Raw genomic sequence first — 27,669 nt, 5'->3', positions numbered from 1 at the left:
AGGGAATCCTTGATGACATTCAGCCATTGTCTGCTCAGGGACCTCTCCTGGACGAGGTGGAGGAAGAAGAGGAGGAGGAGGAGGAGGATGATGGGGATGATTACTTAGGGGAGGAGGATGCATCTCGTGGGGCAAGTGAAAATGTTGGCGTGGCAAGGTCTGGTACAGGGTTTGTGCGTGACTGGAGGGATGTGGATTTGCCAGAAAGTGCTCCTTCAACCAGCACTCGCAGTGCATCATTGACACCGGGAACATTGGCCCACATGTCAGATTATGCCTTGCAGATCCTAAAAAGGGACCCCCGCATTGCCAAAATGATGAACGATGACGACTACTGGTTGGCCAGCATCCTGGATCCAAGCTATAAAGGCAAATTACAAAACATCATGCCACAGGAGAACCTTGACCTAATATTGGCTAATAAACAAGCAACTCTGGTAAATCGGTTGCTTGAGGCATTCCCAGCACACAGCAGCGGTGATGGTTCTCACACGAGCCGTACGGGCCGGGGGCAGCTTGGCAGAGGTGTTCATGGTGCACACAGCAGAAGTGGTGTTGGAGACAGGGTTTTCATGACAATGTTGTGGACTGATTTTTCAAGTACCGCTCACACAACTGGTAATACTGCATCGATGGAAAGTGACAGGAGACAGCAGTTGTCAACTATGGTTACAAACTACTTTTCCTCCCATATCGATGTTCTCCCACACAGGTCATTCCCCTTTGACTATTGGGCCGCTAAACTGGACACCTGGCCTGAATTGGCACAATATGCCTTACAGGAGCTCGCTTGCCCAGCTGCAAGTGTGCTATCGGAAAGAGTCTTCAGTGCAGCTGGATCAATCCTGACAGAAAAAAGGACCCGTCTGTCAACCCAAAATGTGGATGATCTAACCTTCATTAAAATGAACCATGCATGGGTTTCCAAGGATTTTGTCCCACCTTCCCCTGATGACACATAGGGTGACAGAAAAATGGCTTGCTTTGGTCCACCTCTTCCTGGGACTTGACCTATTTCGCCTTTTGCATTAGCTGAATGTCCAACATCAACATATGCCACTTTCTAAAACTCCCTAACTGTGCTGCCTCCCCCCCATGGCCGGGGTCACCACCTAGCGCACGACACCGTGCGAGTGCCGTTGCCCTGGACAGGTGGGTAGGCCGACTCTTGGGCGCGGGCACTGGCACAGGGTCCCTCATAGTGCAGTCAAGTGTCTCTGACGGTGGTGGTGCACACCCGCCGTCAGACACACCGCCGTACTATGAGGGGCCCAGTGTCAGTACCGACGCCCATGAGTGGTCCCCCCTTGCTTGGGCATGGCCCCAGCATTTGCAATCTTTACCTCTCCCTGCTCCTCCGCTGTGTAGTCTGGGCCGTCAAATCCATACTGTGCCTGACACCTTCTGAGCCTGCCTCCTGATGTATAGACATATATTTTGAATGTGTACGCTATCCATACATGTTATCCGGGGATACGGTACCCTTTCTCACCTTTGTGCAATCACGTGCAATCCATACTGGGCCTAACACCGTCTGAGCCTGCCTCCTGATGTATAGACATATATTTTGAATGTGTACGCTATCCATACATGTTATCCGAGGATACGGTACCCTTTCTCACCTTTGTGCAATCACGTGCAAGCTATACTGGGCCTAACACCGTCTGAGCCTGCCTCCTGATGTATAGACATATATTTTGAATGTGTCGCTATCCATACATGTTATCCGGGGATACGGTACCCTTTCTCACCTTTGTGCAATCACGTGCAAGCCATACTGGGCCTAACACCATCTGAGCCTGCCTCCTGATGTATAGACATATATTTTGAATGTGTACGCTATCCATACATGTTATCCGGGGATACGGTACCCTTTCTCACCTTTGTGCAATCACGTGCAAGCCATACTGGGCCTAACACCGTCTGAGCCTGCCTCCTGATGTATAGACATATATTTTGAATGTGTACGCTATCCATACATGTTATCCGGGGATACGGTACCCTTTCTCACCTTTGTACAATCACGTGCAAGCCATACTTGGCCTAACACCATATGAGCCTGCCTCCTGATGTATAGACATATATTTTGAATGTGTACGCTATACATGTTATCCGGGGATACGGTACCCTTTCTCACCTTTTTGCAATCACGTGTAATCCATACTGGGCGTGAGAACGGCTGGCGAGCTGTTAAGCAAGCTACAGCACCTGTGGTTTGCACACTTAAGTTTTTCATTTTTTCAGGAATGACGGTTAAGCCTAATTCCGGAACTGCGGTTGACCTGCACTTACTGGGAAATCATCGTTCGCGGGTAATAATTGTAATCAGTGATCCCCATCACTAACGTTGTTCAGCGGGTTATCTGCACCTGTAAGCGACAAACGCTGGCCTTTTCAGTGTAGCGCACATGCAGCCACGGACATGTAAGGGCATGACACACCAGTTATTGGCCAATCTCATGTGCCAGAGCCTCACGTGTCCCTCTAGTAAGCCGGACTCGGACCGCGGGGCATGACGGAGTCTCGTTCGTTAATGGAATTAAGCTTGCAATGTGTGCATCTGTTCTGTAGCTGGCATGGTTGAGGTTTCCCAGGTGGAGTCGAATTTAACCGTAGGCTCCACTTTTGGTGGTGCCCTTCTGGACATTCCTTTAAGGTTCAGCTTTGCAACCATACTGCCCACGAAAAACAAACACTTTGCCTTCATGAACACTGTTTGGATGGTCATGACTCGTGGGAATAACGCCGCCCAATCAGTTAACCTGCTAGAGAGATCCTTCGTTGCTCCCAAGCATGACATCACACTCCCTAGGAGGAAGGTAATGCCACTGTGGCGACCGTACTCCTGGGGGCGACACAAGTGCACTGATGCCCAGCCACTGCTCGATGAATCTGCTGGTACATTGACCCAGACCACTACATTCCCCTCGCACGCTACACGGCCTGAATCTGACCCTGATGAAACTCAGGTTACCCTTCCCATATACAGTTCCATCTTACACGGTGACAAAGAGGAAGCTGCAGATGAAAGTGCAGGTTCGGCCCACCCGCCAACAGACACACCACCGTACTATCAGGGGCCCTGTGCCAGTGCCATCGCCAACGAGTGGGCCCCCCCTGCTTGCTCAGGATCACAGCACTTGCAAGGTTGAAATACTGTGCAGTGAGATGGAAGATGGGGACGACGAGGAGTCCAGACTAGTACAGGGATTCCCTAGCGAGGAGACTTATTTGATTGTTTTCAATGTTGGGACAGCAATTTTTGGGGAGCATTATACTCTGGAGAATGATAGATGGGGCCCACCATACACTGGAACATTCCAAAGGTGGACATCAGACACTGGAGCAGCATTTACAGGGCCCATTATACACTAGAGCATTAGAAATGGGGCCCATTATTTTTGGAGCATTATTTGGGCCCATAAGACAGTGGAGCTTCATCCATGGGGACCAACATATACTGTAGCATTATGTGGAGCTCATCATATACTGTTTCAAACTTTATATGGGACCAATGATTCTGTATGGAGAAATAGATGGGCCTCGTCATGAGATGTAAAAAGTGAAGTATTTTTCATTGCACTATACCGCTATTTCTCTGCCGTATCTGAGCATGATGAGTTGTGGTATGTGTTAAAGGGGTGCTCTTTCGCCCAGGGCACATGAAAACCTGGAGCCAGCCCTACCCCCCCACAACTTTAGCCAAATAACCCCCATTTTTCAGTGCGTAACTTGTATTATGAAGTTAATTAAGGTTGACAAGCTTAAGTAAGAAGAATTGATGCTTTTGGCATTCAAATGGGCACTGTAGGTGTGTTTCCTGTCCTCCTCTCACTGCCGACTTTTATTCCCCATTGACTTACATTGGGTTTCGTGTTTCGGGACGACCCCGACTTTTCCCTATAATCGGCCGATCTTGCTCGACCCGACTTTTGGAAATGTCGGGTTTCACGAAACGAAACTCGACCCTAAAAAACCAAAAGTCGCTCAACTCTAATGGCCAAGAAAAAAAAGGTGATGGGAGCTGCCCCATAGATTAACTTTGGTCCGAGTGCTATGAAATTTTTTCTCGCGTAGCACTCGTCCGTATTCCACTCTAGTGTGACGCCGGCCTAAATAAGAGAAATTACACAACAAATTTTAGGGTGGGTTCATTTTCTCCAGTTACGACTATGAAAATGAAAAATGTGTGGAATAAAAATAACACAGGTCTGCAAGTGTAAAATTGTTTGAAAAGTAAGAGGTGATTTTAGTATACTTTCAATTGCTGAACTCAGTAAAAATATCTAAGAAATTCCATCACGTACAGTTTTTTAATCCCTTTGTGTTACCTTTGGTGGATGATTGTGGTGTCATTAGATTGATTATAAATTGTTTACCATGATACAGAAGCAGAAAAAAGGAATTCCTTCCATATTTTTCACAAGAGGGTGCTCTAGTGCATTGCAGTTATGTTCTGGGCTGATGGAGCAATGTAACATTGAGTACTATGTGAGCGAATGGAGACTCTTTATTGATTCATAAAGAAAAGTCTTACAGCTGTATTACTGCACAATGGAAACAAGCATGCTTCAGCGCCTGTAGGACATTCCGTGAACTTGAAGGAAGACTAGGAGAATTTAGACTTTATTCTCAAGAAACTTAACTACAAGGATGGTCAATATGTGGTGATCTGAAAGTTCTCTCCTTGCTCGTTGGCATAAAAGATGATGCAAAAAGTACACATGCTTTTTGTGTGAATGAGACAGTTGTGATAAGACTCATCATTAGAGCCAAAAAAGTTGGCCATCAAGAAAAGTTTTGCAACCTGGACTCAAAAACATAGTTGCGAAAAGTTTAGTTGATCCGAATAAAATTCTCCTGCCACCACGCCACATTAAGTTTGGACTGATGTAGAAGTTTCTGACATCTTTTCCAAAAGAAGGATAGACTTTAAATTACCTGTGTACCAAATTTCATGGACTTTAGTAAAAATTGAAAGGTCTGGATATTTGGAAACTCGAAGGACGACATGTTCGAAACAAAAATGAAAGCTGTCGAGAAAAGGGCTTGGGATTCCTTTAAAGAAGTCCTGAAGAAATTTCAAGGTAACAACAAAGATCCAAAATTTAAGTAATCTGTAGAGAACATTCTGAAATGTTTTACAGCATTGGGTTGAAGTTAAATTTTTTAAATTCCCATTTGGACAAATTTCCTGAAAACCGTGGTACTGTTAGCGCAGAGCAAGGAGAAAGATTTCATCAGGATATCAAAGAGATGGAACCACGATAAAAAGGTAGATGGAACATGAACATGATGGGGGACTGCTGCTGTATGCTTCACATAGAAGGTCCACAGGCCTTCTTTTAGAGAAAAGGTATCAAGAGAAGTTATGAAGAGAAAAGGAAAAGGTACAAGAATTAATTTCCAATAAAGTTGCAGAATGAATGGTCAATACATTTTATATATAATATCACGTACATTTTTTGCTACAATAAATATTTTTCTTGATCATCTCGCTTGCATGTAATTTTGCGCTGTGTGCAAAATCCATATGTGATAGTTAACCCCTCTGACCTCTGGTGTACTATTCCGTCAATGTGCCCTAGGCCTGTCTGACCATGGAAGGGAAGTAAGTCATGGCGATCGGCCGCGCTCACGGGTGAGTGCGCGGCTAATCGCAGCCGGATATCCGCTGATTCTGACCGCTGACACCCACACTAAGTGCCAGGAGCGGTCATAGACCACTCCCGGCACTTTAACATTTGGAACACTTTGATTAAACAAGATGCGCAGTGCATGTCAGGAGGTTTCTCAGGTCAGTGTGCAGAAAGTGCAGCTCTGACAGCTTAGGCTACTTTCACACATCAGGTTTTCGGCGTCAGGCGCGTTCCGGCGTCGTGCCGGAGCGCCGGATCCGGCAAATGTTTTGTAAAACCGGATGTGACGGATCCGGTTTTCTGCCGGATCCGTCTTGCACTTGACAGCCAAAACCGGATCCGTCTCATCCAGTTCATCCGGTTTTCGATCCGTTTTTCGACGGATTACGCCGGATCCGGTTTTTAAAATCGCCCCTTGTGGCCTTCCGAAAGGGATTGGCTACTGAAAAACTATATATAGCGTGTTCCTACAGCCCTTCTTTGACAGGTTGTAGAGTAGAAAGTACAGGTTGGAGAGAAGAGCAAGTTACTGGCGAAGATGGATGTTGTGATTGGAAATATTTTGAAGAATTTGGTGGATTTTACAGCGGAGGCGAATCATTTGAGGGTGATTGTTCTGGAGAAGGAGAGAGTGAGACAGCAGCGCATCAGGCATCGTAGACGACGTTTTTGGATCCACCCCATCACAGCCAAGAGAATGACGCGTGGGGTCTATTCTACACTCTGCATGGACCTTAGACGAAACCCGGATAAATTTTTTGGATATGTTCGGATGAAAATGCAGAATTTTGATTACTTGGTGGAGCGCATTGCACACCTCATAAGAAAATCGGACACCTATTGCCGCTTCTCTGTTTCACCCGCAGCGCGTCTGATGGTGACTTTAAGGTAAGCCACATTTATTGGACTTGCTCGCATCAGAGCACACTTTCACTGCAATCTTGTTGGTCGTAGTTTGCATCTCCAAGTGTTATAGCTGAGTTTTGGTATGTAATGCTGTGATTTTAAACTAATTGATTGTTTTTTAATTCCCCACAGATTTCTTGCAACTGGAGAATCCCTTTCGTCACTGCATTTCCAGTACAGACTCAGGATTTCCACCATATCTGGAATAGTGAAGTACACATGCCATGCACTGTGGGACTCCTTAGCTGAAGAGTTTTTACCAGAGCCCACAACAGAGAGGTGGATTGAAATTTCAGAAAAGTTTCAACAGATATGTCAGTTTCCGAACTGCTTGGGCACTGTGGACGGGAAACATATCCGCATTGTAAAGCCAGCCGGATCGGGATCGGAATATTTCAATTACAAGAAATATTTTTCAATTGTCCTCATGGCCATCGCTGACGCGGAATACAAATTTATTGCTTTTGATATTGGGGCCTATGGCCGCTCCAATGACTCTCAAGTTTTCAAAAAATCTGCCATGGGGCGTAAACTGTACGGAAACACCTTCCAGTTCCCACCCCCTAGACCGCTGCCGCAAACATCTGGTCCACCTATGCCATTTGTCTGTGTAGGGGATGAAGCCTTCCAGCTGTCAGAACACCTTTTGAAACCGTACGGTAGCAGAAGATTGTCAAGAACAAAACGCATTTTTAATTACCGCCTCACAAGAGCAAGAAGAATGGTTGAATGTACCTTTGGTATTCTGACAGCCAAATGGCGGGTCCTATTGACTGCGATCAACCTCAAGACAGAAACTGTGGACGAGGTGATCAAAGCTTGCATGGTACTCCACAATTTTGTTATCTGCAACGAACTCATTTCCATTGAGGACACCTCTGAAGAAACCACCTTGCAAGATTACCATGACATTACCACTAGAAGTTCTGTGACGGTTTCAGTAATTAGGGACAATTTTGCACTATACTTTATGTCACCTCAAGGCAGAGTACACTGGCAGGATGACAGAGTGTGAAAGATTTGTGCCCTTAACCAAACTTGTGTACCTTCTGTACCAACAGTATATACCTTTGCCAACCAAAGTTGGCTACCTTGTCATGGTCTTAATATTTTTACCTTTAGGCCACAGGTGTGTACCTGGTTGTGTTTTATGCAAAGTATTTCACCTTTTAACAAAAGTTGTGTACATTGTTAGGAAATCACCAACAATAAACACAACTTTTTAGGTGAAATACTTTGCTTCAAACACAACCAGGAACACAACTGTGGCAAAAAGCTAAAATTTACCCACAGTTATATACCTGGTTTTGAATATCTTTTTACCTTTGAAATACCCTGTATTTAACCTTTTTTTTAAACATATTTCGCCGCAGAAAGAAATGACAGACAACCATTGTAAAATGATAATTTAACTTTTATTTAAAATATTTTTTTATTAAAACTTTTTTAATAAAGGTTTTAAACCAAATGGCCATTTTTATTAAAAAACACACATTACAAATCTGTGTAGTGTGGGGTGGAAATACTGCTGGAGGGGCTGCGGGACACTTCGACACTGGGAGTGTGGAGAGAGGACTGGGATCGAGGTGGGGAAGGAACAGTTAGAGGTGAAGGTGTGGAAAAAGCTACAGAATGGGTGGACATGTGGGAGGCAGAAGAGGTGGTGGGCGGTGGAGTGGAGGGTTGGGCAGGGACTGTAGGAGCAGATGATGTTGATGGAAAGTTGTATGGGGAAGGAGTTTGGTACGGGGAAGGAGTTTGGTACGGGGCAGGTTGCTGGAAGTGTGGAGATGTCTGGTACTGGGGAGGTTGCTGGTACTGGGGAGGTGGCTGGTATGTAATATGAGGGGGAGGATGGAAAGTGGCTGGAGGGGGTGCAGGTGGAGGAACTACTGGGGTGGGAGGAGGAGGTTGGGAGGTAACATGCTGGAGAGCACCGTGGCATGAATGCATTACATGCATCTGCTGGGTAGGAGAGAGCGTTTCCATGCGCTCCACAACAGACCTGAAAAAGGTGTGGTTTGGCGAAGATCTTGCTTCTGAATGCATGGATTGCAGAATTGTCTTCACCTCCAGAATGCTGGAGTTGATCTGCTGAAAGCCTGCGGAGATTTGCTCTGACAAGACTTTGACAGTTCTGGAAAGATGCATTCAGATGCAAGAACTTTGGTGCATAAGTCTTTTCCTGACCCCTCTGCCGCTGCCGCCCAGTACCCGCAGGTGTACTAGAGGTGGCAGGGGCAGAAGGGTGGGGTAAAGGGAAAGCGATCTCCTCACCAGCAGCTTCATGTAATGTAGGCGGCCACGATGCTCCTGTGCTGGTGGATGGGACAGATGGGTCGAATGTGTGGGAAGGCTGGGAAGGTGCAGATGTACCGGGGCGGTCGAAGTGTCCCTCTGTGCCGGTCTCCTCAAGGATCGCCTCAGAAGGGTCCAATCGTGCAGGCTCCCGAGTGCTGCTCACCGTGCTGTGGAATAAAGAGAAAAAAAAAACAATTAAAATAGTGACATGGCATGGCCCTGGCTGAAAAAAAATTGTTACATCTAAACATTTTTTTTTCACATGTGGTGTGTAATATTTACCTTCTGGTGACCATTGTATCCCGGAGGAACGACAGGGCTCGTGCGTACTTGTACTTGCTCCTGCATCCTCCAGATCCACTCGGGGCCCGCATCTCTTTATTGAACTTGAAACGATCCCTCACAGACCGCCACCGCTTCACAATTCTGTCCCCTGAAACGAGAAAGGACAAAGTGGTTCGTATACAACATCAATGTTTCCCAAACTCCAGTCCTCATGGTCCCCAGGGGTCATGTTTTCAGGATTTCCATAGTAAATAGAAATCCTGAACACATGATCCGTGGGGACCACGAGGACTGGAGTTCGGGAAACACTGGTTTACATCAAGCAACCGGTACTGTATATACTTACGCTCTTTAATCTGGGCCCGAGCATCGAGGTCCTCCCAGCGGCCCACAAGGAGCGAACAGATTTCCTCCCAGAGTCGTCGGGTAACAATCAGGTCAGCATGGCGGCGGTCAGCCATATTCCATAGCGGCTCCCTTTCTCTAATGAGATCGATGAGGTGGTCCACATCAATTCCTCCATCCTCACCGTCTGAGTCGGGAGCACGCTGTGAAGGCTGTTAAAGTAAAATAGAAAAATAGCAAAATTAGTCACCACACTTAAGACATGAAATAAAAAGTGTACCAAAATTTAACTTAAATATTATACTTACACGCTGGTGACTGCCGCGTTGCTGTCGCCGATGCCCCTGGGAGGCACTGCGAGGACCTCTTGGCCGAGCACCAGATTGGGAAGACTAGAGAAGAAAAGAAAAAAATTTATGTGTTTGGATGTTGGCATTTGTTTGCTGTGTGTGGTCTGCGGTACATTGTTTTCTATGTGTTGTGTGTAGTGTGATGTTGTGTTTCTGCGTTTGATGCAAAAAACTTACCAATTGTGAGCCCACTCCAGGTGTCTGTCCACCCCTTCCTTCTTCTTCTGAGAGCTCCTCTTCAGCTTGTGATTCCTGTTTTGAAATAAAAGGCAATGAATAGACATATATTTTACAGAGATGATAGATTTTGGAAATAAAAACTTACCGTCAAACGCTGACGATGCGAGGGAGGGCTCCCAGAAGAAGATGTGCTGTCTTGTTGCTGGCCATACTCCATGGCTGTGGGAGGTGCTGCTGCTGCTGCCTGTGCTGCCAGTGCTGCCACTGCTGCTGCTGCATCTCTTGGGCGGCTGTTGAATAAAGAGAAACAAAGGGCCAATGAATATCTTGATATTCCATGGCCCTAGTTTTGAGGAATGGGGGATTTGATAATTACCGTCTCTCATCTGCTGCTGGACTCCCCTCCCGTTGTTCAGCATGTTCCCTTTGCTGCTCCATTTGGGGTGGTGGTGGTGCTGATGGTGCTGCAGTGGTCTCCTGCCTTCTCCTGTGCCTGGTTGCTGTCTTGGGTGGCATGTTGGGTGTGGCTGAGGGTCCCACTGTCATGCTTTTATATATGTGTGCTGTGGGCAGAGCTACTGAGCATGCTCAGACCCAAAAAAACGGATCCGGTGCATTGCGGCGCTCATAGACTTTCATTGTGTGAAAAAGCCGGACGCGCCGGATCCGGCGTGTCCGGCTTTTTCGCCAGAGACAAAAAACGTTACAGTAGCCGTTTTTTCCAGATGCCGGATTGCGACACATTGCCGGATCCGGCGAAAACCGGATGAAACGCATGGCCATCCGGCGCGATCCGGCGCAAATGCAAGTCAACGGGGGGAAACCGGATCCGGCATTGCATTTCGCCGGATCCGATTTTTGTCAAAAGTGCCGGATCGCGCCTGACGGCGAAAACCTGATGTGTGAAGGAGGCCTTATATGGCATGCAGATGCTGTTTCATCTGCATGCCATATAAGCGATCAGCCTGCACAAAATGAGTTTTTCATAGTGGGACAAAGTGTAAAAGTAAGAATAAAGTAAAAAAAAAAAAAGCCTTTTTTAAATAATTGAAAAAATGTATTTAAAAAAAATAAATAATAATAGATCAATATTTATTATATCAATAAATAAATATTTGAATTAAAAAATCTAAATAATAAAAGTGCATATATTTGATGTGGTCGCATCCATAACGACCCGCCCTATAAAATGTCCCACCAATTAACCCCTTTAGTGAACACCATTAAAAAAGGCAAATAAAACAATGCTTTGCCATCATACCGCCGAACAAAAAGTGAAATAACACGTGATCAAAAAGACGGATATAAATAAATGTGGTACCGCTGAAAACATCATCTTGTCCCGCAAAAAAACAAGCAGGTATATAGCTCCATCACCAGAAAAATAAAAATGTCATAGCTCTCAGAATAAACCGATGCAAAAATAATTATTTTTGATATAAAATAGTATTTTATTGTATAAAAGCGCCAAAACATAAAAAAGACATAACTGAGGTATCGCTGTAATTGTACTGACCCAAAGAATAAAACTGCTTTATCAATTTACCACACGCGGATCAGTATAAACGCCCTCCCCAAAAGAAATTCATGAATTGCTGTTTTTTGTTCATGTGCCTGAAAATGGTACCAATAAAAACTTCAACTTATCCCGCAAAAAACAAGACTTCACATGACTCTGTGGTCAAAATATGGAAAAATTATAGCTCTCAAAATGTGGTGATGCAAAAACTATTTTTTGCAATAAAAAGCGTCTTTTAGTGTGTGACAGCTGCCAAACATAAAAACCCGCTATAAAAACCAGCTATAAATTGTAAATCAAACCCCCTTCGTCACCCCCTTTGTTAGGGAAAAATAATAAAATAAAAAAGTATTTATTTCCATTTTCCCATTAGGGTTGGGGTTAGGGTGTGCCTAAACAGTGGTTTACCTGTAAATGTGGGGTATCAGCAAAATCAGGACAAATTGCACAACTTTTGAGGTCCAATTTCTCATGTTACCCTTGAGAAAATAAAAAATTGGGGCGAAAAGATAATTTTTGTGGAAAAAAAAAGATTTTTTGTTTTTACGACTGTACCTTATAAACGTCTGTGAAGCACTTGGGGTTCAAAGTGTTCACCACACATCTAAAGACATTCCTTATGGGGTGTACTTTCCAAAATGGTGTCACTTTGGGAGGTTTCCACTGTTTAGGCACATCAGGGGCTCTCCAAAAGCGACATGACGTCCGATCTCAATTCCAGCCAATTTTGCATTGAAAAATCAAATGGCGCTCCTTCCCTTCTGAGCTCTACCATGCCCCAAACAGTGGTTTACCTGCATATATGGCATATCAGCGTACTCAGGAGAAATTGCACAATAACTTTTACAGTCCAATTTCTCCTGTTACCCTTGGTAAAATAAAACAAATTGAATATGATGTAAATTTTTTGTGAAAAAAGTTTAATGTTCATTTTTTTAAACATTCCAAAAATTCCTGTGAAGCACCTGAAGGGTTAATAAACTTCTTGAATGTGGTTTTGAGCACCGTGAGGGGTGCAGTTTTTAGAATGGTATCACTTTTGGATATTTTCTATCATATAGACCTCTCAAAGTGACTTCAAATTTGATGGGGGTCCCTAAAAATAAAATGGTGTTGTAAAAATTAGAAATCGCTGGTCAACTTTTAACCCTTATAACTTCTTAACAAAAATTTTTTGGGTTCCAAAATTGTGCTTATGTAAAGTAGACATGTGGGAAATGTTACTTATTAAGTATTTTTTGTGCTATATCTATGTGATTTAAGGACATAAAAGTTCATAGTTGGAAAACTGTGAAAATTTCAAATTTTTTTCCAAATTTCCATTTTTTTTCACAAATAAACACAAGTCATATCAAAGAAATTTTATCACTATCATGAAGTACAATATGTCATGAGAAAACAATGTCAGAATCAGCGGGATCCATGGAAGCGTTCCAGAGTTATTACCTCATAAAGGGACAGTGGTCAGAATGGTAAAAATTGGCCCGTCATTAACATGCATTTTTCATTTCACTTTGCATTAATGCCTATGAAATAACTGAAGGGTTAACAAACTTTCTGAATGGTGATTTGAAACTTTCAGAGGTGCCGTATTTAGAATGAAGTCTTGTTTGGGGGATTTCTGGAAAATTGGCCCCTCATAGTCACATTAAAAGTGAAGTGGTTCCTTAAAGTAAGTTTTGTAAATTTAGTTTAAAAATTAAAGATTTGTTGCTAAACTTTTTTTCAAAAATGTCATCAAATTTCATATATATTTTTTAGAACTAAACGCAAATCATATCAACCTAAATTTGCCGTTAGCAAATTGAACAATGTGCTAAGAAAAAAAATCTCAGAATCACCGGTATATGTAGAAGAATTCTGAAGTTATTAAGGCATAAAATGGTGTGTGTCAGGTGTGAAAACTTTTGACTAGTCAGGAAGGTGAAAATTGTCTTCAGCAGAAAGGGGTTAGAGCAACGCTCCAAGTGAAACCTAAACACTGTGTAATACTAAAGGCAGGGTCTAAAGGGCACCGAGGTATAAAACTACAATGGAATCCCGGTGACATGCACATTTCTCTCGTAGCATGCGCTAGGCATAGCACAGCGCACCTTTTTTACCCAGAGAGTTCCTTTAAATTACATGAACACCTTCCATGAATTAAACTTTGCTGAAAAATGGACATTTATTCAAGAAAGACTGCGCTCATTTCCATAAAATAAGGGGCAAGGTCCACATCGCTTGACAGTCTCTTGCATTTTTATACAGCAATAAAAACAAGGTGAGAACATTTTGCTTTCCACTCAAGGAACACCCTCAGGCTCATGTACAGACTTCATTTTCGTAAAATAATAACTAATGCGCAGCGCCGTTCAATCCTTTTAATATGTAATGTACCTCAAGGCACCACGGTTTTGTTTGCATTTCCATGACTGAGTATAATATAACATGTGTATGAATGCCATTGGGGTTCGAGATAATGTACATACTAAGGCTGAAGAAAACAACTGGAAATAGAACAGGCATGATTTCCATGAAAGATAACGTAACGCAAGTGTAAATTCATTCAGTAATACCTTCACCTATTGATTGCCGTCAAATTTGGGGTGGGCACAGAAAGAAGAGGGTCACTGTGTAAGAACAATATATGGGCCCTTTACAGTCCAATAGCTCATCATCAAGCACAATTACATCTGCTTTGGAGGATGAACCTCCATCCTTACTTCTTGGACTCCTATTCAACTGTTCAGGTTGCACCAACAATATGTCCATCCCTGCATCAACTTTCTTGGAATTTACAAGTCTAAACGATATCTTAGTGTTAAGTGAATGGACAACTGCCTTTTGAAATTAGCAATCCCTGCCTCAAAGATATAGCTGGCATTCTTTGGATATTCATCAGTGTGTCAAACTGTTCCATTGACTATATTGCTCCTTTTTATTGTGTTGTTTTATGAACTGTGTATCTGACAGTGCACTGACCTTTCGTGGATGAAAAACATTAGAACACACTGAACTGTGCTGTGTGTCTGTGATTCCTGCACTGAGGTGAGATAAATTACTTACTAAAAGCCACTGCACCATTCTTGAGCTTGTGTCTACATCAGTATCTCTTCCTGCTACTTCCTATTCTTCCCTCCCCATAGACTTTAATAAAATCTGTAATCTCATACATCAGATACCTTGCAATCTTTCTTGCCTTAACCAAAATTGATTTTAGCATTATTTCAAAAACATAAAAAAATAAGTTCTCGCGGCAGTTGGGGAAAAGGTGGCTCATTGGTGGAGAAAATCGTAGTTACTTACCGATAACGGTATTTCTCTGATCCCATGACGGCACCACGGAGAGAGAGGGATCTGCCCTCAGGGACAGGAAACCTGCAGATGAAAAAGGTGGTACCTCTCTCCCACATCAGTTGGTTTACAGTGCATTATACAGAACTTTCAGCTGCAACTCAAATGGTTATAAAAAATCCAAAATTAATCAAATTAAGCTAAATAGAGGAATTCGTGGCTAAGTACTAAATCTAATTAACTCACTCTAATGTGCACACCTGTGTGTGTGAAAGGGAGGGGATGTACGGGTGCCGTCATGGGATCAGAGAAATACCGTTATCGGTAAGTAACTACGATTTTCTCTTTCCCCCATGATGGCACCACGGAGAGAATTGCAAAGATTGTATATCTAGGGAGGGACCACCGCCTCCAGAACGCTTTTCCCAAAGGTGAGATCTGAGGAGGAGGTCAAGTCTAGATGGTAATGTCTGAAGAATGTAAAGGGGGAAGACCAAGTGGCAGCTCTACATATCTGGTCTATTGAAGCGCCGGCTTTCTCTGCCCAGGATGACACCACTACCCTGGTTGAATGGGCCCTTACGTCCTCCGGGATGACTGCCCAGCAAGAGGAGTAGGATAGGGTGATGACCTCTCTTATCCATCTCATCAGTGTGGCCTTCGATGCTTTTTGCCCCTTCCGTGGACCCTGAAAGCAGACAAACAGAGCCCTGTCCTTCCTAAACTCCCTTGTGGTTATCAAGTATTGGACTAGGCACCTTTTTACATCTAAAGTGTGCAGTACCCCTTCTGTTTTATTCTTGGGTTTGGGACAGAAGGAGGGCAAGGAGATCTCCTGAGTCCTATGAAACTGTGACGAGACCTTGGGGAGATAGGCTGGGTCGGTTGTGAGAATTATCCTATCCTCCAGTACTTAATGCGACGGGCAGAAGTTAAGGCTACGAGGAGGGAGGTCTTAAGGGATAATATTTTTAAGGGAGCCTCCACTAGTGGTTCGAAGGGAGATTTGGTTAGTGCATTTAGCACTAGGCTTAGATCCCAGGGGGGGCGGTGCATAGAGGGATCGGCCTGGACCTACTTGATGCTCTAATGAATCTCATAACCCACCGATTTTTTGGCAAAGTCGTGGTTATTCAAAGCTCTCAGGGCCGCCACCTGTACTTTCAAGGTGCTTGTAGCTAACCCCTTTTCCAACCCCTTCTGTAGGAACTCCAGAATTCTGTCTATTGGGATTTCTCCCATTGGGTCAGAATCTGATACTGAAATGAATTTTTTCCATACTTTCCCATATGCCTTAGAGGTTACTGGCTTTCTACTTTGTAGTAGTGTGGATATCAAGTTTGCCGAGAAGCCCCTATTACTTAAGAGTTTCCTTTCAATAACCAAGCTGTCAATTGTAAGTTTTTTATGTGGGGGTGATACACTGGTCCCTGGGATAGAAGGTCTGGAGTTTCTGGTTGGACCCAGGGGTCCGTAACGGACATTCTTCTCAGCCAGGGGAACCATATTCTCTGAGACCAGAAGGGTGCTATCACAATTACAATTGCCCTTTCCCCCCATATTTTTTTTAGTACTAAGGAGATGAGAGATATTGGTGAGAAAGCGTAAGCTAGCTGGTGATCCCAGGGTATCGTGAAGGCGTCTAGAGCTGCTGGGCCCCATCGGGGATCGATCGAGCAGAAGGTTTCCAGCTTCCGGTTCTGACTGTTCATAAATAAGTCTATTTCTTGCCAGCCCCAGAGCTTCACAACCTGGTTGAAAACTAACTGGCTTAGTTCCCACTCCCCTTGTTTTAGGTGTGTTCTGCTTAAAAAGTCAGCTGTTTGGTTTTCCGAACGTTTTATGTGGAGGGCTGTCAGCGATTCTAGGTTGTGTTCTGCTAAATGGAAGATGGATTTTTTTACCTCCATCAGTGCTCGAGACCTGGTGCCCCCTTGATGGTTTAGATATGCTACCACAAGTTGGTTGTCTGAGAAGACCCGTGTGTGTTGGGAGCGAAGTGAATCCAGAAAATGAATGAGAGCTAGTTTTACTGCCAGCAACTCTTTCATGTTTTAGGAAGCTGACTCTTCTCCCTGAGTCCAGGGTCCCTGAGCCACCTGGCTGCGTAGATGTGCACCCCACCCCCAGGGACTTGCGTCTGTGATTAGGATCTTTGTCGCTGGTAACTTCCAAGGAACCTCCTTGGTTAGATTGGCTGGATCTGCCCACCATGTTAAGGAATGTCTTGTGTTTGGTGAGATATCTAATTGCATGTCTAAATTCCCATTTAGGGAAACGTCTGTGCCTAATATTTCCCACTGTAGGTCTCGAGTATGGCTTTGTGCCTACTGTACCGCTGGCATGCAGGCTGTACACATTGCTTTTCTCAGGGTAGTGACCGGGGAAGCTATCATTTGTGACACCATCTGTGCCATTTTTTGAACCTTCGTCTGTTGAAGATAACATTTCTGTTTGGTTGAGTCTAGTATTATCCCCAAGTACTCCTGTCCCTCCCTAGATGTACAAGTCTGGATTCGGGTAAATTCAGCATCCATCCTAGACTCGCTAGAGATCTCATGACTATGTCCAATTGTTGTTTGCAGTGGTGAAAGGAGACGCCTACCACTAAGATATCGTCCAGGTATGAGACCATCAGGATGTTTTGCTCTCTTATGTAGGCCATTACTTCTGACTAGAGTTGAGCGATACCAGCCGATACTTGAAAATATCGGATCGGAATGGATCGGCCGATCTTAAAAAAAAGTATCGGTATCGCCGATTCCGATACCGGGAACCAATGCAAGTCAATGGGGCCAAAATATCGGAATTAAAAAAAAACCTTTCTTTCCTTGTAGGTTAATTCTACATGAAGAAAAACAACTAAGAATAATGTAGAATGTATTGTGGGAGGTGGAGGAGACATTAAAGCCATAGAGGTTTAGCCCAATCAAATGGAATAGCAGGAATTAAACTTTTTTTTTAAAGATGTTAGGAGTTACAAAGATATTGACTATGTTAGCCTCATTTATATTTTGCCAGACATGTATGTCTTCTTCTTCTTTCTTCTTCTTTCTTATTCTTCTTCCTTTTTTTTACCTTCTTCTTCTTCTTATTCCTTTTTTTACATTCTTCTTCTTCTTCTTCGTCCTTTTTTTACATTCTTCTACTTCCTTTTTTTACATTCTTCTTCTTCCTTTTTTTACATTCTTCTTCTTATTCCTTTTTTTACATTCTTCTTCTTCTTCCTTTTTTAAATTCTTCTACTTCCTTTTTTTACATTCTTCTTCTTCTTCTTCCTTTTCTTACATTCTTCATATGCTTCTTATTCAACAATTATTATTCTACATATTCAACTTCTTCATCTTCTTCCTATTCTTCTTCATCATATTCTTGTTTGTGTCAGGCATTCCTGTAGTTGTTATCTGGAAAAGTTAGAAGTTTACACCTTCCGTTCTGCCTGTCACAAAAGATTTACAACAGGATTTGTCCGCGTTCAGTTTGGCCTGCAGCAGCAGGCCTTTTCCAGGGGCACCACGAGGAGGAACGGACTCACCCCCATACACTGCTTAGTCTTCTTCTGCTTATAAATAAGATAATATCATTTGCTCAGAGTATTAGTCTTATGCTTAATGTTCTTCTGCTTTGTTTTTTTTATGCTTCTTGGTCTTCTCTCTCTTGTTCTGCATCTTGGTGGTTGTCTTCCTGTTCTTTGTCCTCTTGAACCAGCTGACGGTACTGGCACCGGGAGGGGCAGCAGAAGGAACAAGAGCCAATGGCACTACCGAGGACCAGCTGACGGTGCTGGAACCCGGTTACTAAGCAGGAGGTACCTGTGCTACAAAGCACTACCAAGGACCAGCAGACGTTGCCGGAACTCGGATACCGAGATGGAGGCACCTAGGCCAAAGGCTCTGACGAGAACCAGCTGACGGTGCTGGAACCCGGAGGGGTAGCATAAGCTGCAAGAGCAAATGGAAATAGCGAGGACCAGCTGACAGTGCTGGCACCCGGAGGGGCAGCAGAAGGAATAAGAGCCAATGGCACAACCAAGGACCAGCTGACGGTGCTGGAACCCGGTTACTAAGCAGGAGGTACCTGTGCTACAAAGCACTACCAAGGACCAGCAGACGTTGCCGGAACTCGGATACCGAGATGGAGGCACCTAGGCCAAAGGCTCTGACGAGAACCAGCTGACGGTGCTGGAACCCGGAGGGGTAGCATAAGCTGCAAGAGCAAATGGAAATAGCGAGGACCAGCTGACAGTGCTGGCACCCGGAGGGGCAGCAGAAGGAATAAGAGCCAATGGCACAACCAAGGACCAGCTGACGGTGCTGGAACCCGGTTACTAAGCAGGAGGTACCTGTGCTACAAAGCACTACCAAGGACCAGCAGACGTTGCCGGAACTCGGATACCGAGATGGAGGCACCTAGGCCAAAGGCTCTGCCGAGAACCAGCTGACGGTGCAGGAACCCGGAGGGGTAGCATAAGCTGCAAGAGCAAATGGAAATAGCGAGGACCAGCTGACAGTGCTGGCACCCGGAGGGGCAGCAGAAGGAATAAGAGCCAATGGCACAACCGAGGACCAGCTGATGGTGCTGGAACCCGGTTACTAAGCAGGAGGTACCTGTGCTACAAAGCACTACCAAGGACCAGCAGACGTTGCCGGAACTCGGATACCGAGATGGAGGCACCTAGGCCAAAGGCTCTGACGAGAACCAGCTGACGGTGCTGGAACACGGAGGGGTATCAGAAGTTACCCCTGAAAAGCAAAGTTGGCATGCCGCAAGCTGGCCGCAGTTACCGAATCACACAGTCCTACAGGGGGTGCTTGTCCTACTGGCACTATGGAACAAGCCTTTCTTACCAGAACCCGCAGTCCACATAGGAAGCACCTAAACTGCTGGCACCCTAGCCTCGGCTAACCCAACCGCAACACGACATGGCAACTTGGGGTGGCAAACTGACATTGACACTTCCCGGAAACAGCAGGCAGGGCTGGAACCAAGCTGGGCAGGAGGGAGTACCCGTGCCAAAGTCAGTTATGAGCAGCAACTGGCGATGTTGGAGCCCAGGACAAGCACTTAGCAGGCTGAGGCCTGATGTGCTGTCAATTGGGAGGCAGCAGGACAGATTGCCATCAAAACAGCAGGGGAACAGCTGACGTTACTGAACCCCACAAACACAGGAGCTAGTGTTTTACTCTGTGAAGACGGCACTTCCGAGCAACAACTGGCTGTGTTGAAGCCCAGGGACAAGCACGGAGCAGGCTGAGGCTGCATTGAAGAAATTTTAAGATCGGTTGTAGACTACTAATTTGAACCAAGCTCCACTTAGGCCTGTGGCTTCACTGATTTTCATATTTCCCCTGTCCTCCAACCCCGCCAGTTACAGCTCCGAAGTGGCGTCTGCACAATCCACACTTGTTCCTGTGTTACAGGTGTTCAGTCCGGTCAGTTAATCCCCTGATGTGTGTCCGGCAATGTCGCCTGCTCTGTCCACATTCCCATAATGGGAATGTGGACAGAGCAGGCGACATTGCCGGACACACATCAGGGGATTAACTGACCGGACTGAACACCTGTAACACAGGAACAAGTGTGGATTGTGCAGACGCCACTTCGGAGCTGTAACTGGCGGGGTTGGAGGACAGGGGAAATACGAGAGACAGTGGAGCCACAGGCCTAATTGGAGCACGGTTAAAAATCAGTAGTGGTATGACTGTGTAGGCAGCAGGAGACTTTGCCATCTACACAGCAGGGGATCAGCTGACGTTACTGAACCCCACTGAGACACGGGAGCAAGTGTCTCTTTCCGTGTGGACGGCACTTCCGAACTACAACTGGCTGTGTTGAAGCCCAGGAAATAGGAGGGTGTAGGCAGAGGCCTACTGTATTTTGAATGAGGTGACAGCAGGAGAGACTGCCATCCACAAAGCAGGGGATCAGCTGAAGTTACTGAACCCCACTGAGACACGGGAGCAAGTGTCTCTTTCCGTGTGGACGGCACTTCCGAACTACAACTGGCTGTGTTGAAGCCCAGGAAATAGGAGGGTGTAGGCAGAGGCCTACTGTATTTTGAATGAGGTGACAGCAGGAGAGACTGCCATCCACAAAGCAGGGGATCAGCTGACGTTACTGAACCCCACTGAGACACGGGAGCAAGTGTCTCTTTCCGTGTGGACGGCACTTCCGAACTACAACTGGCTGTGTTGAAGCCCAGGAAATAGGAGGGTGTAGGCAGAGGCCTACTGTATTTTGAATGAGGTGACAGCAGGAGAGACTGCCATCCACACAGCAGGGGATCAGCTGACGTTACTGAACCCCACTGAGACACGGGAGCAAGTGTCTCTTTCCGTGTGGACGGCACTTCCGAACTACAACTGGCTGTGTTGAAGCCCAGGAAATAGGATGGTGTAGGCAGAGGCCTACTGTATTTTGAATGAGGTGACAGCAGGAGAGACTGCCATCCACACAGCAGGGGATCAGCTGACGTTACTGAACCCCACTGAGACACGGGAGCAAGTGTCTCTTTCCGTGTGGACGGCACTTCCGAACTACAACTGGCTGTGTTGAAGCCCAGGAAATAGGAGGGTGTAGGCAGAGGCCTACTGTATTTTGAATGAGGTGACAGCAGGAGAGACTGCCATCCACACAGCAGGGGATCAGCTGACGTTACTGAACCTCACTGAGACACGGGAGCAAGTGTCTCTTTCCGTGTGGACGGCACTTCCGAACTACAACTGGCTGTGTTGAAGCCCAGGAAATAGGAGGGTGTAGGCAGAGGCCTACTGTATTTTGAAAGAGGTGACAGCAGGAGAGACTGCCATCCACAAAGCAGGGGATCAGCTGACGTTACTGAACCCCACTGAGACACGGGAGCAAGTGTCTCTTTCCGTGTGGACGGCACTAACGAACTACAACTGTCTGTGTTGAAGCCCAGGAAATAGGAGGGTGTAGGCAGAGGCCTACTGTATTTTGAATGAGGTGACAGCAGGAGAGACTGCCATCCACACAGCAGGGGATCAGCTGACGTTACTGAACCCCACTGAGACACGGGAGCAAGTGTCTCTTTCCGTGTGGACGGCACTTCCGAACTACAACTGGCTGTGTTGAAGCCCAGGAAATAGGAGGGTGTAGGCAGAGGCCTACTGTATTTTGAATGAGGTGACAGCAGGAGAGACTGCCATCCACACAGCAGGGGATCAGCTGACGTTACTGAACCCCACTGAGACACGGGAGCAAGTGTCTCTTTCCGTGTGGACGGCACTTCCGAACTACAACTGGCTGTGTTGAAGCCCAGGAAATAGGAGGGTGTAGGCAGAGGCCTACTGTATTTTGAATGAGGTGACAGCAGGAGAGACTGCCATCCACACAGCAGGGGATCAGCTGACGTTACTGAACCCCACTGAGACACGGGAGCAAGTGTCTCTTTCCGTGTGGACGGCACTTCCGAACTACAACTGGCTGTGTTGAAGCCCAGGAAATAGGATGGTGTAGGCAGAGGCCTACTGTATTTTGAATGAGGTGACAGCAGGAGAGACTGCCATCCACACAGCAGGGGATCAGCTGACGTTACTGAACCCCACTGAGACACGGGAGCAAGTGTCTCTTTCCGTGTGGACGGCACTTCCGAACTACAACTGGCTGTGTTGAAGCCCAGGAAATAGGAGGGTGTAGGCAGAGGCCTACTGTATTTTGAATGAGGTGACAGCAGGAGAGACTGCCATCCACACAGCAGGGGATCAGCTGACGTTACTGAACCCCACTGAGACACGGGAGCAAGTGTCTCTTTCCGTGTGGACGGGACTTCCGAACTACAACTGGCTGTGTTGAAGCCCAGGAAATAGGATGGTGTAGGCAGAGGCCTACTGTATTTTGAATGAGGTGACAGCAGGAGAGACTGCCATCCACACAGCAGGGGATCAGCTGACGTTACTGAACCCCACTGAGACACGGGAGCAAGTGTCTCTTTCCGTGTGGACGGCACTTCCGAACTACAACTGGCTGTGTTGAAGCCCAGGAAATAGGAGGGTGTAGGCAGAGGCCTACTGTATTTTGAATGAGGTGACAGCAGGAGAGACTGCCATCCACACAGCAGGGGATCAGCTGACGTTACTGAACCCCACTGAGACACGGGAGCAAGTATCTCTTTCCGTGTGGACGGCACTTCCGAGCTACAACTGGCTGTGTTGAAGCCCAGGAAATAGGAGGGTGTAGGCAGAGGCCTACTGTATTTTGAATGAGGTGACAGCAGGAGAGACTGCCATCCACAAAGCAGGGGATCAGCTGACGTTACTGAACCCCACTGAGACACGGGAGCAAGTGTCTCTTTCCGTGTGGACGGCACTTCCGAGCTACAACTGGCTGTGTTGAAGCCCAGGAAATAGGAGGGTGTAGGCAGAGGCCTACTGTCTTTGTAATGCGGAGACAGCAGGAGAGACTGCCATCTCCACAGCAGGGGAACAGCTGGCAGTGCTGAACCCCACTAACACTTGAACGAATGTGTTTGGCTCTGTGGAGACGACACTTCTGAACACCAACTGACGCTGTTGGAGCCCAGGATTAGGCGAGAAGCAGGCTGGGGCCTACTGGATTTTGGCAGGTGAAGGCAGCAGGAGACTTGCCATCTCCACAGCAGGGGAACAGCTGACAGTGCTGAACCCCACTAACACTTGAACGAATGTGTTTGGCTCTGTGGAGACGACACTTCTGAACACCAACTGACGCTGTTGGAGCCCAGGATTAGGCGAGGAGCAGGCTGGGGCCTACTGGATTTTGGCAGGTGAATGCAGCAGGAGACTTGCCATCTCCACAGCAGGGGAACAGCTGACAGTGCTGAACCCCACTAACACTTGAACGAATGTGTTTGGCTCTGTGGAGATGACACTTCTGAACACCAACTGACGCTGTTGGAGCCCAGGATTAGGCGAGGAGCAGGCTGGGGCCTACTGGATTTTGGCAGGTGAAGGCAGCAGGAGACTTGCCATCTCCACAGCAGGGGAACAGCTGACAGTGCTGAACCCCACTAACACTTGAACGAATGTGTTTGGCTCTGTGGAGACGACACTTCTGAACACCAACTGACGCTGTTGGAGCCCAGGATTAGGCGAGGAGCAGGCTGGGGCCTACTGGATTTTGGCAGGTGAAGGCAGCAGGAGACTTGCCATCTCCACAGCAGGGGAACAGCTGACAGTGCTGAACCCCACTAACACTTGAACGAATGTGTTTGGCTCTGTGGAGACGACACTTCTGAACACCAACTGACGCTGTTGGAGCCCAGGATTAGGCGAGGAGCAGGCTGGGGCCTACTGGATTTTGGCAGGTGAAGGCAGCAGGAGACTTGCCATCTCCACAGCAGGGGAACAGCTGGCAGTGCTGAACCCCACTAACACTTGAACGAATGTGTTTGGCTCTGTGGAGACGACACTTCTGAACACCAACTGACGCTGTTGGAGCCCAGGATTACGCATGCCGCATGCAGAGGCCAATGGGCATCGGTTTTTATGGAGGTTGTGGACTACTACTGATTCTAACCATGCTCCACTTAGGCCTCTGGCTCCACTGTCTCTACTATTTACCCTGGCCTCCAACCCCGCCAGCTACATCTCTGAAGTGGCGTCAGCACAATCTACACTTGTTCCTGTGTTACTGGTGCTCAGTCCCATCAGTTGATCCCCTGATGTTTGTCCGGCAAGTTCGCCAGCTCTGTCCTCATTCCCACTACTGGTTATGGGAATGTGGACAGAGCAGGAGACCTTGCCGGACACACATCAGGGGATAAACTGATGGGACTGAGCCACAGGAACACAGGAACAAGTGTAGATTGTGCTGACGCCACTTCAGAGATGTAGATGGCGGGGTTGGAGGTCAGGGGAAATAGTAGAGACAGTGGAGCCAGAGACCTAAGTTGGGCACGGTTAAAAATCAGTAGTGGTTTGAATGTTGATGGAGCTGGTGACTCTGCCGTCCACACAGCAGGGGATCAGCTGGCATTACTGAACCCCACTAACACAGGAGCTAGTGTGTTTCTCTGTGCAGACGACACATCTGAGCGACAACTGGCTGTGTTGAAGCGCAGGGATTATAGTTCAGGTGGTAGAAAAATGAACACACCAGCAGACCTGGATACAGTTGCCAACCACTAATTTAGTCTGTAAGAGGAATGGCAAAGTCTTTGGAGATCCAGGCCTTGTTCATTTTCAGAAAAGTCAGCCGGTCAACATTATCGGAAGATAGTCGCGTGCGACGGTCTGTTAGTACACCACCTGCGGCACTAAAGACACGTTCCGATAATACACTGGCAGCAGGGCAAGCCAACACCTCCAATGCATACTGGCTAAGCTCTGGCCATGTATCCAGCTTAGAGACCCAAAACTTGAAGGGGGAAGAGCCATCTGGGAGTACAGCGACAGGGCAAGACATGTAGTCTGACACCATCTGACGGAAGCGTTGCCTCCTGCTGACTCGAGGCGTCGCTGATGGTGTAGACAATTGTGGTGGACACACAAAACTTTGCCACATTTGGGCCATAGTGGTCTTGCCTTGTGCTGCGGCTCCCTCTTTGTGCAGAGTTTCCTCCACTGCCTCGACGCACAGAGCTGCTTTGTAAAGCACTAGCAACAATGCTGTCGGGTGGAATGGAAAACATTATGGACTGCACCAGTGACTCTTCGTACTCCCGCATTTTACGCTCCCGGTTCAACGTTGGTATGAGCCTTTGTACGCTGTCCCGGTAGCGAGGATCTAGGAGGGTGTACACCCAATAATCAGCCGAGACGAGAATGTGGGCGATGCGGCGGTCGTTTCTCAGGCACTGCAGCATGAAATCAACCATGTGCTGCAGACTCCCAACTGCCAAAGAACCGCTGTCCCCTGTTTGAGGCGTGACCTCGACCTGCTCTGCATCACCCCACCCTCGCTGTACATACTGAGTAGAGGTTTGTGTACCTCCCTCCTCTGGAGAGATGTCTTCCTCCTCCATCGACTCCTCCTCATCCTCCTCACAAAGTGTCCCCTGCCTAGGCCTTTGTGAGGAAACACGTAGCGCAGACTGTCCAGAAGCAGATGGCATTTGGGACTCCTCATCCTCCACCTCTTCTGAAACCTCATCCCTTAGTGCTTGCAGTGTTTGTTGAAGCAGGCAGATAAGGGGGACAGTCATGCTGACTAGTGCATCATCTGCACTCGCCATCCGCGTGGATTCATCGAAGGCACGCAAAACGAGGCAGATGTCCTTCATAGAGGCCCACTCAATGGTGCTGAAGTGTGAACGGCGCACAGTGCGACTTGTTTGCGCCTGATGCAGCTGGTACTCCATGACTGCTGCCTGCTGCTCACACAACCGCTCCAACATATGTAACGTTGAATTCCACCGGGTGGGTAGGTCACATATGATGCGATGTTCCGGAAGGCCAAATCGTCGCTGCAGAGCAGCGAGGCGCGATCTTGCCGTGCTGGAACGTCGCAAGTGAGCGCACTCTATGCGGACCTTGTGTAACAGTGCATCAAGATCCGGATAGTCCCTCAGAAAGCTCTGCACGACCAAGTTAAGAACATGTGCCAGACATGGGATGTGTGTGAGGTTGCCTAGGCCAAGAGCTGCCACCAGATTTCGGCCATTGTCACACACTACCAAGCCCGGCTGGAGATTCGCTGGCCCAAACCACACATCGCTCTCCAGCTTGATAGCATTCCAGAGCTCCTGCGCTGTGTGGCTTCGATTCCCCAAAGAAATTAATTTGAGTACAGCCTGTTGACGTTTGGCCACGGCTGTGCTCATATCGGTCGTAACAGGCTCCTGCTCTGCTGTTTCTGAGGAACTTGAGTAGGAGGAGGAGTCTATGTGTACAGACTGGAGTCCTGCAATCCGTGGCGTTGGAAGAACACGTACAGCGCCACTCTCCAGATCCGTACCCGGCTCCACAACATTGACCCAGTGGGCAGTGAGGGAAAGGTATCGTCCCTGTCCATGGTTACTGGTCCACGCATCGGTGGTCAGGTGGACCTTGCTACTAACGGCGTTTAGTAGCGCATGTTTTATTTTGCCCTCAACATGTTTCTGCAGGGCAGGGACGGCTCGCCTGCTGAAATAAAAGCGGCTGGGCACGTTGTATTGGGGGACTGCCAATGCCATTAAGTCCCGGAAGGTGTCAGTGTCCACCAGCCTGAATGACAGCATTTCAACTGCCAGAAGTTTGGCAATGCCAGCATTCAGAGACTGTGCTCGGGGATGGTTTGCCGAGTAAGGGCGCCTTTTATCCCATGCCTGTGCTACCGATGGCTGTGATGGATGGGAACGTGCTGTTATGGGTGGAATCTGACAGGGTCTCCGGACAACAGTGGCAGAGGTTCTTCCTTGGCGATCCTGTGAGGAAGCCGAACCAGCAGTGTGTGAGCTGGAGGAAGAGGGCCCAACACGAACTGAAGAGGTGGTAGGTGGTGCTGTACGTTGGCCTACGTCTTCAGGGTGTCTCTGCAACTCCAACTCGTGCTTGGTGCGCACATGTTTCCACATATTTGTGGTATTGAGGTTGCTGACATTTCTCCCTCTTTTGACTCTCTGATGACACAGCTTGCATTTGACAAAGCAAATGTCATCTGCAACTGTGTCAAAAAAGGACCACGCACTGCAACTCTTGTGAGCGCCCGGTTTGCCTTTGGAAGGAGGAATGCTCCTAACGGGTGCCGAAGTGGAGGGTACAGGCAACCAAGTCTTCCCCCTCCCTCTGCCTCCTGTTTTGGCCGGTAGGGGAATCTCTTCCTCAGAGCTGCTACCACCACCTTCCTGTTGCTCACGCCATGATGGGTCAAGGACCTCATCATCTTCCCTCCCCTCTTCAAACAGCTGCTTCTCCGGGGTTGTCTCGCCAGCACCGTACGCACCAGA

Source organism: Dendrobates tinctorius, unplaced genomic scaffold (genome assembly GCF_039654945.1).
Source record: "Dendrobates tinctorius isolate UK_male_01 unplaced genomic scaffold, ASM3965494v1 ptg000022l, whole genome shotgun sequence".
NCBI classification, from domain to species: domain Eukaryota; kingdom Metazoa; phylum Chordata; class Amphibia; order Anura; family Dendrobatidae; genus Dendrobates; species Dendrobates tinctorius.
This window is presented reverse-complemented; position numbering follows the sequence as displayed.